Source organism: Triturus cristatus, chromosome 2_2 (assembly GCF_964204655.1).
Source record: "Triturus cristatus chromosome 2_2, aTriCri1.1, whole genome shotgun sequence".
NCBI classification, from domain to species: domain Eukaryota; kingdom Metazoa; phylum Chordata; class Amphibia; order Caudata; family Salamandridae; genus Triturus; species Triturus cristatus.
This window is the reverse complement of record NC_140582.1, coordinates 467,587,655-467,604,418: the sequence shown is the minus strand read 5'-3', so window position 1 is coordinate 467,604,418 and position 16,764 is coordinate 467,587,655. Positions and strand designations below refer to the sequence as shown.

Below are 16,764 nucleotides of genomic sequence, written 5' to 3'. Positions count from 1 at the left end.
AACCAAAGAAACACTATTGTTTTTTTCACAACGCCACTCAATGGCGGTATGACGATTTTTGGGATTTTGGTCTCACCCTCCTCCTTGCACTTCCTAAATTGCCCATTTATGGAGGTAACAGCAAAAACAGAAGGCAGGATGAAGAGGCATCAAGACGGTGACAATATTTAGACAATTACTAAGTGATCCAGTATTACTTTAATGTCCAGCTTCTTTGTCACAGTGCTACTTGAACCATTTGAACTGTGTGGCAGGCATTGGTGGATGTGGAGGTTGGAGGAGCTATGGGAAATGTGCTGGTGGTCATCTGGCCGGGGATGGACTGATGATTGGCTGGGCAAATGAAGTGACAAATGGTGCTTCTGAAAGCGCAGTTTTCCTGAAATATTGGCCAAAACCTTGTAAAATATACAGACCACTTTACAGATAAGTAGGGGTATTCTTTCACCCAAAGGTTTTTTTCAGAAAGTGTAGTGCGAAATGGTAACATTTTATGGTTTAAATCTCTGCATTCACTAATTAACCCAGTAGTAAGACATTTGTCTAAAGGAATGGTACTAAGCACATGTTAATCTCAAAAGGCCAAAGCTTTATGACCTGTTTTATGTCATAATACACACTACATCACCAATAAAGGAAATAAAATAACACTATTGCTCCCCCAAAAAATACAGAAGGAAAGAAGAAAAGATGTGAAAAATCTCAAACACAGGACCCAGCTCCACAGTATTCTAACCCTGAAGAGTAACGAAGCACAATATCTGAAACCACAAAAATGCTTCAGCAAATTACCCTCCAACTTACAGGTACTCGGGGACACGCAAAATGATGAGGACTAACCAATACAGTACACCAGAAAATTAATAAATACAGGCGGATTCAAACAGTAGAAGACACTTAATCACCAGTATTTCTGAATTTCACAGATGTAAGGAAGTTTCAGTCAGTCCCCAGTTGGGTAAACACCTGCACAAAGCCACCTGCCATCACCCTCCGATTTTTGGGGTGTTAGGCCCAGATTTCAACTCCTTTTTCACAACCTTGTCTTATTCGTTGTATTGCCCGGGAGAAAAGCAGAGAAGAGGAGGATCTTGTAGTTCTTCCAAAACAGTCTCTTGCTTCTTGTTGCCACTTTTGTAAGTTTCCCCTTCTGCATAACTGAGCCCAAATCCATAATGATGCCATGGCATCTATGCCATTCGTGGTGTCTCTAAGCCCTCTGATAGGGATTCCAGTTGGCTTCTGGATATCAAATGGTTTTGGCTGAATACCCTCAAAGACCTTGCTTCTGATAGCCTCACTCTCCAAAGTATTTGACACTCTTGTGCCTCTTGTCGTATTTTCGAGGAATTCCAGTTCAGATTCCATCTTGTTTATGACAGCTACAGTGCAGTCTTTGAACTCTCTTTGGTTCTGTATCGTTAGCTCGTGTTTGCAGCTGGATAGCCAGAAATCCTGCTTTTCTCTCCAGCTTTTTTGGGTCATACTCTGCATTAACTACTGTGTTGTCCCAGCAAGGGCTCATGATCAACTGTCTTTGGATGTATTTGGCTCAGGGTTGCACCTCTTTTGTGGGCCTGTTCTCTCATCACAGCCACTTAATACCCAGTGGCACCATCTTGAAGGCACTCTTTCCACACCACAACAAAGGTCCTGCTGCACCAAATTTCCTCAGGACCGTGCTGTGCAAAGCTGCCAGTCAGGCATTGCGTGAGTGTGTGACTCCTTCATATGCCAGCCATAGGTCCACCCACCCCTGACTCCCTGCCCAAAGCCACCACACACAGCCTAGGAGAGGGAGCCCAAAGCTGCAGTAGAAAGCAGCTGTCTTGAAGATCGACCAGTGTCACCTCTCAATGGTATGTTCTTAAATCTATTGGGGCTGTACGCTTCAGACTCTTCTTGTTTCTGCAGGCGTACTTTTGTATTAAAGAAGGGAATGCAGACACTTGCCGGCCCCTTTGATAATCCACGCTGCGTGGATGCACATTTTAGAACTGTGCAATGTGTAAAGGTCCAGAAGGTCTGAATGATCCTCCAAAAAGAGTATTATCATAGGCTCCTCTCTCCACATTGAGTCTCTGCTCCTCTCAAAAGGCAACCCTGGAGAAGGTTGTGCATTGCTCTACTTGCTCATCCAGCCCCATGACCTCTGAAGGGGGTCTAGAGGCAGCCACTGGAGAAGAGCAGGCGCACCTTCATGGCCATCCTCCTGAAGAGCGGGAGCATCATGCGGAAGAACACAAAGCATTGCTTTAAACTGATGCTCTATGTTTCCCTGCAGCGATCTATCCAGTTCATGGGCTACCTTTGTGAGTTAGCTGTATGAGCTGCTGTAGGCACATTTTGTTTGCTGATTGAGCTCAAGGTTTTCTTCCACGCCAGGTGCACCCAATGGTGCAAAAGAGGACCTTGTGCCAGATATGAAATCTGTTGTTTACATGGAGTTATTTACCCTCTACAAAGAGGCACGAGACCGAAGCTTCAAAGCCTTTAGAGTGGCATGGAACTCTAAAGTGACTTTCTGCATTCTTATAGTGACCCAGTTGGGGGTCTAATAATCAATAAAAATCAGTGGACAAAAGCAAAGTTAGACCAGATCAAACTGTATGTTACTGAAAAGTGCAGTTTGAATATAAGCAGGTGTCCTTGCACACCAAAAATCGGACATTATTACTACCTTGCAATACATTATTGGAAGCGTTATTTTCTTATTACAGATGCATTCTGAGATCACATCATGTGTAGTGAGAAAATACTAGTTCAAAAGATTTTTATTAGACAAATAAAGGTGTCGATACATAAGAAAACCTAAAACATAACAGCAATATGAGAGGTGGAATAGAACATGACTGTGGAAATAAACATGAGACTGAGAGATAACAAATAATTGAGGCTATATAACAGAAAGCAGAACTGGAGATAATATGCAGTAAAAATGAATTATAAAAATGCAAAGGAACAAAAAGGTCAATCAAGGAGGCTTAGAGACCTCCTGCTGAAAAGGAGGCAAATGAGAAGAGCTCTTAGCACAGATATCAAGGTACAGGGTCACAGGAAGCCAAGGATCATGTCGCTTTTTGGCCAGACTGAGGGGGTAAATAAAGACAGTATCTAGCCTGTGATTATGACATACATTGTACCACCATGCGCTAAAAGAAATATTAGCAAAAATTTTCCAATTAACAGTAATTTGCTGGAATGCAACAGCTAGCAACAAGTCAACAATTTACACATTAAAATCAATATCTGCCCAACAGGGAGAGAGACTCCCTAAAAAAAAATTAACAAAGGAGAAGGGAAATGCAGTGTGAAATATGGCATTAATTTGAGCCCAAACTTGTTTCCAAAAATTGTGCGTAGCAGTACAGGAAAAAAGCATGTGAAAAAGCCTTAGGTGTCGAGCAGGACCAACAAAGGTCAGGGATTAAAGGAAACCTTTTATTCAACATATGGGGTGAAAAGAGAAGTCTGTTATAGATAAAAAAAAGGGTTTGTGTGAGAGAAGCAGCCCTGGACGACTTGCGAAGTTTGGTCCACATTTTATCCCAAAGAGAAGTGGGCCAAGAGATGTCAAAATCAGACTGCCATTGTTCCTCTACCATGTATTTTGGCCTAGGTGTGAGAGTCTTGTGAAATGAGTGGTAAATTGAGGAGGCTGTGGGATGAGTACGCAGCAAGGAATGGAGGTGCAGAGTAGGATTCGGAGGGTCGGGTTGGGTGGGAGAGTTAGAGAATTGGGTATAGGTGGACATAACTGCATTCTTAAGCGTGAGATACTTACGGGCAAAGGAGTGAGGGAGATTGAAATTTTGGCTAAGAACGGAGAAAGGTAAGAAATCAGAGCCAGAAAAGAGATGGGATACCCAGATCAAACCCTTTTGTCTCCAAGATTTCCAATAAAAGGGCTTGTGATTAATGAGGATACTATTATTATACCAAATGGTGGTATTGAGAAATTCGGCTACAGAGGCAGGAGGGCTTGGGGAAGTGGAAAGAAGAAGTTTGGTAGTGAACTTATGGATGGGAGTGGAAATAAACTGGGGCTTACGAGAAAATGAGAGATACTCAGCGAAAGTAAAGGGGGATAAAGAAAGACGCTCAATAACAAGCCATAAGGGGGAAGATTCAGCAGGATCCCGCAACCAAAGGGAAGCTTGTCGCAGAAGGAATGCTTTATGATAAGTGGGAAAATCTGGAAAGTTGACCCCACCCTCTGACTTGGGAAGTCGTAGTCTAAACAAGGACATACGCGCTTTTTTGGCCGGACCAGAGGAAAGAAGAGAGAATAGTATTGATTTTCCTAAACAATTTAGCTGGAATAGGAACTGGAATATTGGAGATAGTGTAAAGAACTATTGGGGAGAGCATCATTTTAATCGTGTCAAGGCGACCCCACCAGGAAAGGTAAAGCGGGTGCCATCTAGAAGTGAGGTCGGACAATTTCTGGGTACACTTATTGAGGCACAACAAGACAGTATCGGGAAGGGAGGGGGTAATGTACAAACCAAGATATTTGATATGTGAGGGACTCCAAGTAAAATTGGACGCAGCAAAATTAGGTTTGAAGGTAAATTTTGTAAGGGGTAGAATTTCACATTTGTCGTTGTTCAACTTATAACCAGAAATTTGGGAGTATTCATGAACTTCAGTTAGAAATGCGGGAATAGAAATGGCAGGATTGGACATAAAGAGTAGGATATCATCTGCATAGGCAGCAAGTTTGATGTTTGTTTGGGAGATTTGGAAACCATGCAAATTAGGATTTCGGCGGAGTTTTGAGAGAAAGGGTTCTAAGGCCAGATTAAAAAGGAAGGGGGAAAGGGGACAACCCTGACGAACTCCTCTACCTAAGTTGAAGAAAGAAGAGACTAGACCATTAGCACAAACCGCCGCTCTGGGACTGGAATACAGGAAAGAAACAAAGGAAATAAAATTAGGACCAAACCCAAACCATCTGAGGGCGGAAAAAAGGAAAGTCCACTCTACTCTATCAAACGCTTTTTCTGCGTCCAAAGCAATTGCCGCTAGCGAATCCTGGAACCGTGAGGATTTGGACAGGACATTGAACAGAAGTCTAGTATTATCTGTGATGAAACGACCTTTAACAAATCCAGATTGTTCCGGGCCCAACAGTTCAGGAAGAAAGGGGTCTAATCTTATGGCAAGGGATTTAGCATATATCTTGTAATCAATGTTAACCAAGGAGATTGGTCTGTAATTCTTGCAATGCTGGGTGTCTTTTCCTTCTTTGGGTATAATACATATGTGGGCGTCTGAGAAAGTGCCAGAGGAAGTGCCACTAAGAATAAAAGAATCAATAAGAGAATGTAATCTGGGTAATAGTAATTTAGAAAAGTGCAAATAAAATTCAACTGTAAATCCGTCCGGACCCGGGGCTTTATCCTTCTTGAGTGACTGAAGTGCAGTGTGTAGTTCGGAACTAGAGATGGGCAGTTCAAGAATGGATAAGTCAACAGGAAAATTGGGAGGTGCCTGAATGCTGGAGAAAAAGGTCGCGAGGGATTGGGCAGTAGGGTGAGTTTCAGAAGAGTAAAGCGTGGAGTAAAAGCGGGAAAATTCCTCTAAAATATCAACATCTGTGTGCCTTAAAACAGAATTAACATCATAAACAGACTCAATATTCAATTTATGTTGCTTGACTTTTAAATAATTGGCTAAAACCTTCCCCGCTTTGTTCTTACCCCCGTAGAATTTTGAACTAGATTTCAACAAATATAACGAAGCATCATCAGTGGATTGTTTGTTAAATTGCATCTTAGCTTCAATAAGAGTAGTCAAACTTTCCTGCGAATGGGAAGTATAGAAAGAATGCTCCAGTTTTTTAATCGTGAGGAGAAGATCACTAGCACGCTTGCGAGCAGTCTTACGCTTTCTAGCCACATGATCAATGATGAAACCCCTGGCTGTAGCCTTATAAGCGTCCCAAATAGCATGCTTGGGCAAAGTGGGTGTGTCATTAATGGCAAAAAATTCTGTAGTAAATTCAACAAAGGAGGTGGTAAATTTGGGATCAAGAAGTAGAGTATTATTAAAGCGCCATCGTTTTGGCCCAGTGGACTTGGGTAAGACATCAATATTAACCAGTACAGGGGCGTGATCAGAGAACAAGATGGGACCAATATCGGCGTGAGTGAGGGACTGAGAGATATGATGGGAAAGAAAGATGTAATCAATGCGGGACTGTGATTGGTGGGATGGGGAGTAAAAGGTAAACTCTTTAGTAGTAGGGTTACATAAACGCCAGGCATCAATGAGTTTGTGCTGGGATATTGCTTGAACAAACAGTTTATGAGACTTATTAGGGATATAAGATGCTTTGGAATGTCTATCTAAAAAGGGATCAAGGGGTAGATTGCAGTCTCCTGCCATAATAAAATTGTCATCAACGTATTCAGAAATACGAGAAGCCATTGTGCGCCAAAAGGCGGGGTCACCACCAGTAGGTGCGTAAATGTTGAGAAGGGAGATGGGAATACCCTTTGAGGAAAGTTTGACATACAACCATCTACCTTCGGGGTCTGACTCAGAAGTCAAGAGCGAATGAGAGAGAGATTTGCGAATTAACACAGCCACACCATTTCTTTTACCATCACCAGGAGCAGAGAACACATCACCTACCCAACCCCTCTTGAGCTTAGCAGCTTCAATATCAGACAAATGGGTTTCTTGAAAGAAGGCAATGTCTACATTCAACTTGGCTAGATGAGAGATAATTTTAATAGGAGAATGAAGACCTTTAACATTCCAAGAAACAATACGTACTGACATTAAGGATTATTAAAAGAGTAATGCAAAGAAAAATTAAAACATCGAGAGAAAGCCTCGCGAAAAATAAGAACGTAGGAAAAAGAAAGAAAGAAATAAGAATAGAGAAGAAATGGAATGGACAAGAGAAAGAAGAGTAAAAGAAGACTAAGAGATGCCATAAAGATAGAGAAAAGCCAAGGTGATACTGACATCGATGAAAAGATAAAATGAAGTCCAGAAATATTGATAAGTAAGGTCCAATGAAAGAGAAAAAAGAACATGCGCAAAAAGACCAATGAACAAGCGAGACAAGAGAGAAGAAGGCCGAAGGGAGAAGAACGTAAATATGAGTCAAAGGAGAAGTGAAGTAACAGGGGGATAAAATATATAAAGAGAAAGAAGCATGACCAAGGGAGCCAATAAGCGATGAGGAGAAAGAAGGAGAGAAAGAGAGAAGAAGAAAGAGGTCGCGGAAAAGATACTGACACCAATAAACCTGAAAATGTGAAGGGAAAAATCAAAGTAAGGAGAAGCGAAACAAGAACAGACATGTCAAAAATGGGATGAGGAATACTTACAAGGGGTAATTTAGGGAAGATACGATCAGGAACAGGGACAAGCAAGGACGTACATGGAGTCGGGGGGAGGGAGGTAGGGCCAACTGGAGAAGGCAGGACACTCAGGGTCAGTGAGACGTCCAACCAGAGGAACAGGACGGAACGCGGAACATTGATCTGTGAAGGAAGAAAGGTAACAATGTTAGGCGACGGCAGACGACAGGGGCACAAGACAAGCAATGAATGGGACGAACCAAGGAACCACAACGTCAATAACAAATACTACAATGGAAAGCATAAACTTATCAAGAGAACATGCAAGTTTAAGAACAGTTGAATTAGAAAAATCAGCAGACATAAGAAACTGGAACATCATAATACAACTTCAGAAAAAGTCACGGTGGGAGAGAAGAGGAAGGCCCAGAAAGCTCCATGTGAACCTGGCCACAAGAGTTCAGGAAACTCCAAAGTCGCGTAGGCTCCTCATATGTCGTAGTCTTATTATTGTAGGTGACTTTGAATAAGCAAGGGTGGAAGAGACCATATCTGGCACCAATGGAGCGAAGGTCAGGTCTCATGTCCAAGAAGGCCTTACGACGATTTGCAGTGGCTCTGGCGTAATCCTGCGCAAAGAACAAAGTGGAACCTGACCATGTGAGACGAGGAGAGGCTCTGGCTGCTGAAAGAACTTTCAGCAGATCTGTGTATTCCAGAAAATACATTATTACACCTCTGGGCTTCACTGGCGTGGATAGAGAGGAGGAAGCTCGTCCAAGCCTGTGGGCACGCTGGATGTTGAGCGGGGTATCCTCGGGCAAGTGTAAAAGCTTAGGAAGAAAAGATTTGAAAAAATTGATGGGATCACTCCCCTCGCAGCCTTCCACCAGGCCGTAAAGGCGGAGGTTGTTGCGTCTGTTTCGATTTTCCAGGTCCTCCACCTGCTTCTGGAGAGAGGAGATCTGCGCATGCATATGGGTGACCATGGCTGCAGAGTCCTGAAGAGAGGAGACATCACGCTCCACCGATGACATTCTTTCATCCATCAAAGCCCAATTGTCAGTAAGAACCTGCAACTTAGCATTGGTTTCTTCCATGAAAGGGCGCAAGGCCCGTATCTCTTCAAGGAGCAACTCCATCAAAATGGTCGAAGAGGACTTAGGAGGCGAAGGTGGATCTTTTTTTAACCTCTTGGGCGTCATTTTTACTGAAGACTGTGAAGAGGTTTCCATATTCTACGTCGTCTCAGTAGTAGGGAGAGACTGAGAGGCTTCTAAATGACTCAAACAAAGAGAGAGGGACCCCTATACCAAGGAAGAGGGGTACCAAGCAAGACCGTAGTCAAAAAAGAAGGATCTCCCTTGGATCTGTATATGCCAACAATCATATAAACACACAAACCTTTACTTTTTAAAAGAGTTTTTAGCAGCAGGGTGAAAATCAGCATCAATGAAGTAAACAAACAAATAACTAGATCATTAGTTTATTAAAATTAGTCACATAGATCTCACATAAAGCGAGCCGTTGTACACATCTATTAACACAATTGTATAACAATTTATCAGAATACACAAAAAGATTCTTGTTAAAAATACAATAAAAAATTGTACATATAATTCAATGACAAGTAGTGTAATAACACCACACCAATATAGCTCACTGTCAATATACAATAAAATAAAAATGTAATAGTAGAAGCAAAGGAAATTGGGAAAAAGGGAGAAAAACAGGAAAATTATTCCTACTTTCAAAGGGAAAATCGCTCAATCAAAAATTGATTCACTGTGACCCTGGTAACATTTCATTATGTTATGCATATCACATAACCCGTGTTGTCACAAAATGTATTCGATTTCCCTTAAATAGAGCATCGACGCGTTTCGGTAGGCCACAGGTAACGGCCAACACCTTCCTCAGGATTGTATGCTGATCCCAATTTAATAATTAGAAAATCTGAAAAACATGTACAACAAAGCTGACATGAGTGACTACCCATTATGCACATCTAAAACAATTATTTGTTATACTTCATTGACCACGATAAGACCCGTGCTATAACAACAATTCTATTTCACCACATATACACATTCTTGCACACCGCAATATGAAGATTCACAATGCTTTTTACGAGTGGCTTGATTACCACATTAATTTTCCTCAAGTGGAAGCAAATAGCTAATCGTCCAATATATTATGAACTAGATCAACTACGGGAGGATATCCTCTCTCACTAAACAATTCTATGTGTGTTATATTGTATACATGATGGCTTTCCAGAATTTAACAATTTGCCATCATGTGAGCCAAATACCAACAGTTCTATTTATCATATTTCTACCCCTGCTGGACACACAAACTCCGGCAACAATGCAGTGTTGATAAGTACCCCAATAAACGATCAAATCACTGCATCTATTAGAAGAGATATGGATGTTACCTTAAAATATTCTCTGGCTTGCGTAAGTCAAAGCACCGCAATACTGATGGTCCATCAATCAACTCATGGACAGCGGTCACAATAACCTCTGTTACCTAACATAAATGGGAAAACAGATGTACGATTTTCATTTACCCTACCAAAAAAGAGGGGCAAAGCTCCCTATCTATTAAGTTCGGTGTTAGTGGTAATACAGCCTTAGATCCTGTATTTACCATTAAAATCTTTTTATGCTGCCTGGTAGTATTCGTACCATTCCTTGACTGTAGATATTGTAATTTTAGAAAGTCTTCAGTCTCTTTCCAATGAGATATCTGAAACAAAAGAGACCTCTATTACTGCCCATAAAACCTCAAATGTCTTAGCTATTTTTTCTCTTAGGTCTCTATCTCAGTTAACTGTAACTCCTAATACCATATACACGGAGCTGTACTTACGTAGATATCACTACTGCTGGCTGAACTCTACCGCATGTGACTACATCCAGACCATTCAGTTCTTGGCTATATATGAAAAAACAGTCATATATTACCAACAACTCAACTGATAGAGACTACAATACGGCGCTGTCTATATCAGAACGGCGGCTATGAATCTAAAGGGCTTCAACAATACGGGCATCTTCCAAGCATGCCGCTGATAAGTCACCTCCCTAATAATAGATACCTTATAGTACTTTTTATAGTCCCCTTTTAATACGGTGTGGACAGCAAATACCATCGGCAATGATATCCAGTACGACCCTGAGGCGAAAAAAGAAGGCAAGAGGTCAACTTTGCAAGTCCCGATATAGCTAAAGACGCAATTCACTCCTAGCCGCTAGCTATTCACGTACCTTAATAGGGTTCAATACTGTCAGTACACGGGATTCCTTCAAAAATGTTGAACACGGGATCCAGCCAGTAACCGGCTTAAATATAACCCGGAAGTTGTTAGCACCGGAACAAGAAGTTACACTTCCGGGGCAAGAAAAAAAGAAGAAGAAAAAGACGAACCCGATATAGCCTGAAACGTACATCACCGTAGTGACCGCCATCTTAGTATTGTTACACCAGTACACAAGACCAACAATTTAGTTAATTAGTTCTTTTGTATTGATGAAACAATGTTAGCTCAAAGTACTTATGACACGCCACCCAATACATGTTTACTAGAAACAGATACGTTCTCAAGCAACGATAATTTTTCACCATAGATGTCACGTGAATATATTTATATTGCAACCCAGCGGAAAAGAAGATATAACGGCAGGAGAAGCACCAAAGATGTAATTTTAGGGACTCATGTGCCGCATACCTTAATTGTTAGTATGTCTATCATAGGATTCACTAATAATTTATATTTCGTTGTACTATAAGGCCAAAGACAGGTTCTCGGTAAATAGCATAGAGAAAGATATTCACCACATGGATGATATTTTTCACAACTATCCTAGGCCTTAATCTACATAAGCGAGAAAAATTTAATAGGGTGATTATCATTTTAAAGAAGACTTTACCTCTATTTAGAGTCTTCACTGATGCTATTACCCCATCAAATGGGGCTGTCACAGGTGGTCATTAAGCCTAGGATGCAGAGAGGAAGCCAAAAGGTAAACATGGGCCAGAAGGTAATGAAATCACCCATCAGTTTACAGAACTCCAATATTAGATTTTATCTTGTTACCAGAGCTTCCCACTCCTCACGTGAGTTCAGACCTTTCCGTATGGTATTGAGATGAGAGATAAACCATTGTTCGCGGGCCTTACGTTTACAGGTGATGTTCCCACCTCTCTTGTCAAGCTTGACCTTTTCTAAGATGAACCAAGAAAAATCATTTTCACCATGTCCGACTTCAAGAAAGTGCGATACAAGAGGTGCTGTTAGTTTTTTCATTTTAATGGCTGACCTATGTTCTTGAATTCTCACTCTCATCTCTCTACCCGTTTCACCAACGTACCCCAGATTACAGGGGCAACGTAAGAAGTAGATCACATTTTTACTTCTACAGTTGTTAAGTGTTGTAGATCGAATACTAATGCCATTGTAAGAGATGTCTTTTGTTTGTATGCATAGCGGGCATACATTACAGGTACCACATCTCACATTCCCCACTGCTGGAGTGTTGGTAATCGTTCTTTGAATCCAGTTGTTTTCCTCACGATATGTATGCACCAGCATATCTCTTAGATTGCTATTTCTCTTAAAGGCAAATAGCGGTTTCTCCAATTTTATTTCTTCATCGTGATTAATAATGTGCCAGTTTCTATTGACTACATTTTTAATCTGGTTGCTAAGGTGAGAAAATTTGCTGACAAACACGACCTTGTTAGGTGGTTCTTTTCTACCTATCGATTTTTTAACCAGTGCTTCGCGGTCATAGAATCTAGCACGTTTAAGGGAGTGTGAGAGGAGTTTGTTAGGATAGCTTCTATCCTTGAACTTGCGTTTGAGGTCTTCGGCATGTTTATAGAAGTCTTGAAGTTCAGAACAATTCCTTCGAAGACGAAGGAATTGACTGAACGGAATGCTTTCCCTTTGGGACTTAGGATGGAAGCTGGAGAAGTGGAGGAGAGTGTTTTTGGCCATTGGTTTAGTAAACAACTCAACCTCCAGTCTTCCGTTCGAGTCTTTTATGGTGATATCAAGAAAATCTACCTTGCTTTTACTGTGGTATGATGTGAACCTCAAGTTCGAATCCCCCTGGTTAAGCCAATCAAGGAATTCATTCAGTGTCTCAGTGTCACCCTCCCAAATGAAAAAAATATCGTCAATGTAGCGGTACCAGCCCGCTACATTTTCGAAAAAGGGGGCTACCTCGTTATATATATGTGCGGTCTCAAACTGGCCAACATAGAGGCAAGCCAGACTAGGAGCACAGGTAGCCCCCATGCTGGTCCCTTTGAGTTGTTTAAAGTATTCATCCTTGAACAAAAATACATTATTTTTCAAGATCATGTTGACACACCTCACAATGAAGTCTGCATTAGCTCCACCCAAGTCTTGATCTCTCAGAATATCGCGAATGACTGCAACCGTGTCATTTTGCGGGATATTTGTGTAGAGAGACTCAATGTCCAGAGTGACCAGACACTGAGTCTCTCCACAGAAAGGAAGTCCCTCAACAAGTGAAATTATGTGGGCAGAATCTCTTACATAAGATCTTAGATTGCAAACGATTGGACGTAGAAAGTGATCAACGTACTTACTTACAGGTTCTAACAAGGAGTTGATACTACTCACAATGGGTCTCATTGGTGGGTCAGTGGCATTTTTATGAATCTTCGGTAGACCAAATGAACAGGGGTCCTCCTCAACAGCAGGAGTATATGCGCACAAGGAGTCAACGCTACTGGCGGCAGACCGAGCACCAGTAATCAATCTGTCTAATAGAGTACTTAATGATATGGAAATTAACATCTTGAGTAAGGGCTTTAGTTTTGTTCCGTCTACTAACATAGACAAATTCCAGTTAGAAAAAGATTTGCGCTCCTTCTTTCGTAAAGTACGACTGAGAAGATTCTTTGAAAATCGGGAAAGTCAGGAGCGGGTAAATCTTTCTGGCTTAAAACCTAAATCAGTATTTACTCCAACTTTAGCCATGGTTGGCAAAAACATTGAAGCGTTTGAAAAAGCAGTTGAGAGTGGGATTGGTAATATTCTTGGTAAATGCAACAAGACAAGTTCTGGTCAGAATGTTAATAGAAATGAGAGACAGGCCCTTAATTCCCTAGAAGCAGATAGATGCCTTACTATCAAACCTGCAGACAAGGGTGGGGGGGTTGTTGTTTTCAATACCACGGACTATGAACACAGAATGCTTAAACTGCTCAATGTTGACGAGCACTATAAGTGGACAAATGTACAAAGTCTTGAAGTTGTGGCACGAGAATGTTTGGGACTCTTGAGAGAGGCAAGAGATAAGTCTTGGATCTGTGAAGATGAATTTAAGTTTTTAAACAACATGGAACCCAAGACTCCTGCCATCTATGGTCTACCGAAGATTCATAAAAATGCCACTGACCCACCAATGAGACCCATTGTGAGTAGTATCAACTCCTTGTTAGAACCTGTAAGTAAGTACGTTGATCACTTTCTACGTCCAATCGTTTGCAATCTAAGCTCTTATGTAAGAGATTCTGCCCACATTATTTCACTTGTTGAGGGACTTCCTTTCTGTGGAGAGACTCAGTGTCTGGTCACTCTGGACATTGAGTCTCTCTACACAAATATCCCGCAAAATGACACGGTTGCAGACATTCACGATATTCTGGGAGATCAAGACTTGGGTGGAGCTAATGCAGAATTCATTGTGAGGTGTGTCAACATGATCTTGAAAAATAATGTCTTTTTGTTCAAGGATGAATACTTTAAACAACTCAAAGGGACCAGCATGGGGGCTACCTGTGCTCCTAGTCTGGCTTGCCTCTATGTTGGCCAGTTTGAGTCCAAACATATATATAACGAGGTAGCCCCCTTTTTCGAAAATGTAGCGGGCTGGTACCGCTACATTGACGATATTTTTTTCATTTGGGAGGGTGACACTGAGACACTGAATGAATTCCTTGATTGGCTTAACCAGGGGGATTCGAACTTGAGGTTCACATCATACCACAGTAAAAGCAAGGTAGATTTTCTTGATATCACCATAAAAGACTCGAACGGAAGACTGGAGGTTGAGTTGTTTACTAAACCAATGGCCAAAAACACTCTCCTCCACTTCTCCAGCTTCCATCCTAAGTCCCAAAGGGAAAGCATTCCGTTCAGTCATTTCCTTCGTGTTCGAAGGAATTGTTCTGACCTTCAAGACTTCTATAAACATGCCGAAGACCTCAAACGCAAGTTCAAGGATAGAGGCTATCCTAACAAACTCCTCTCACACTCCCTTAAACGTGCTAGATTCTATGACCGCGAAGCACTGGTTAAAAAATCGATGGGTAGAAAAGAACCACCTAACAAGGTCGTGTTTGTCAGCAAATTTTCTCACCTTAGCAACCAGATTAAAAATGTAGTCAATAGAAACTGGCACATTATTAATCACGATGAAGAAATAAAATTGGAGAAACCGCTATTTGCCTTTAAGAGAAATAGCAATCTAAGAGATATGCTGGTGCATACATATCGTGAGGAAAACAACTGGATTCAAAGAACGATTACCAACACTCCAGCAGTGGGGAATGTGAGATGTGGTACCTGTAATGTATGCCCGCTATGCATACAAACAAAATACATCTTTTACAATGGCATTAGTATTCGATCTACAACACTTAACAACTGTAGAAGTAAAAATGTGATCTACTTCTTACGTTGCCCCTGTAATCTGGGGTACGTTGGTGAAATGGGTAGAGAGATGAGAGTGAGAATTCAAGAACATAGGTCAGCCATTAAAATGAAAAAACTAACAGCACCTCTCGTATCGCACATTCTTGAAGTCGGACATGGTGAAAATGATTTTTCTTGGTTCATCTTAGAAAAGGTCAAGCTTGACAAGAGAGGTGGGAACATCACCTGTAAACGTAAGGCCCGCGAACAATGGTTTATCTTTCATCTCAATACCATACGGAAAGGTCTGAACTCACGTGAGGAGTGGGAAGCTCTGGTAACAAGATAAAATCTAATATTGGAGTTCTGTAAACTGATGGGTGATTTCATTACCTTCTGGCCCATGTTTACCTTTTGGCTTCCTCTCTGCATCCTAGGCTTAATGACCACCTGTGACAGCCCCATTTGTTGGGGTAATAGCATCAGTGAAGACTCTAAATAGAGGTAAAGTCTTCTTTAAAATGATAATCACCCTATTAAATTTTTCTCGCTTATGTAGATTAAGGCCTAGGATAGTTGTGAAAAATATCATCCATGTGGTGAATATCTTTCTCTATGCTATTTACCGAGAACCTGTCTTTGGCCTTATAGTACAACGAAATATAAATTATTAGTGAATCCTATGATAGACATACTAACAATTAAGGTATGCGGCACATGAGTCCCTAAAATTACATCTTTGGTGCTTCTCCTGCCGTTATATCTTCTTTTCCGCTGGGTTGCAATATAAATATATTCACGTGACATCTATGGTGAAAAATTATCGTTGCTTGAGAACGTATCTGTTTCTAGTAAACATGTATTGGGTGGCGTGTCATAAGTACTTTGAGCTAACATTGTTTCATCAATACAAAAGAACTAATTAACTAAATTGTTGGTCTTGTGTACTGGTGTAACAATACTAAGATGGCGGTCACTACGGTGATGTACGTTTCAGGCTATATCGGGTTCGTCTTTTTCTTCTTCTTTTTTTCTTGCCCCGGAAGTGTAACTTCTTGTTCCGGTGCTAACAACTTCCGGGTTATATTTAAGCCGGTTACTGGCTGGATCCCGTGTTCAACATTTTTGAAGGAATCCCGTGTACTGACAGTATTGAACCCTATTAAGGTACGTGAATAGCTAGCGGCTAGGAGTGAATTGCGTCTTTAGCTATATCGGGACTTGCAAAGTTGACCTCTTGCCTTCTTTTTTCGCCTCAGGGTCGTACTGGATATCATTGCCGATGGTATTTGCTGTCCACACCGTATTAAAAGGGGACTATAAAAAGAACTATAAGGTATCTATTATTAGGGAGGTGACTTATCAGCGGCATGCTTGGAAGATGCCCGTATTGTTGAAGCCCTTTAGATTCATAGCCGCCGTTCTGATATAGACAGCGCCGTATTGTAGTCTCTATCAGTTGAGTTGTTGGTAATATATGACTGTTTTTTCATATATAGCCAAGAACAGAATGGTCTGGATGTAGTCACATGCGGTAGAGTTCAGCCAGCAGTAGTGATATCTACGTAAGTACAGCTCCGTGTATATGGTATTAGGAGTTACAGTTAACTGAGATAGAGACCTAAGAGAAAAAATAGCTAAGACATTTGAGGTTTTATGGGCAGTAATAGAGGTCTCTTTTGTTTCAGATATCTCATTGGAAAGAGACTGAAGACTTTCTAAAATTACAATATCTACAGTCAAGGAATGGTACGAATACTA

The 16,764-nt window shown here is 41.2% G+C and overlaps 1 long non-coding RNA gene across 1 annotated transcript in view; it reads right to left on the bottom strand.

The window, feature by feature from the left end:
* Nucleotides 1-16,764, bottom strand: part of LOC146862375 (uncharacterized) — an 81,420-nt gene that overhangs the window by 48,459 nt on the left and 16,197 nt on the right. Inside the window, exon 2 of the long non-coding RNA XR_014978434.1 lies at nt 7,350-7,505. This is a non-coding gene — a long non-coding RNA (uncharacterized LOC146862375). The remainder of the gene's footprint in view (nt 1-7,349; nt 7,506-16,764) is intronic.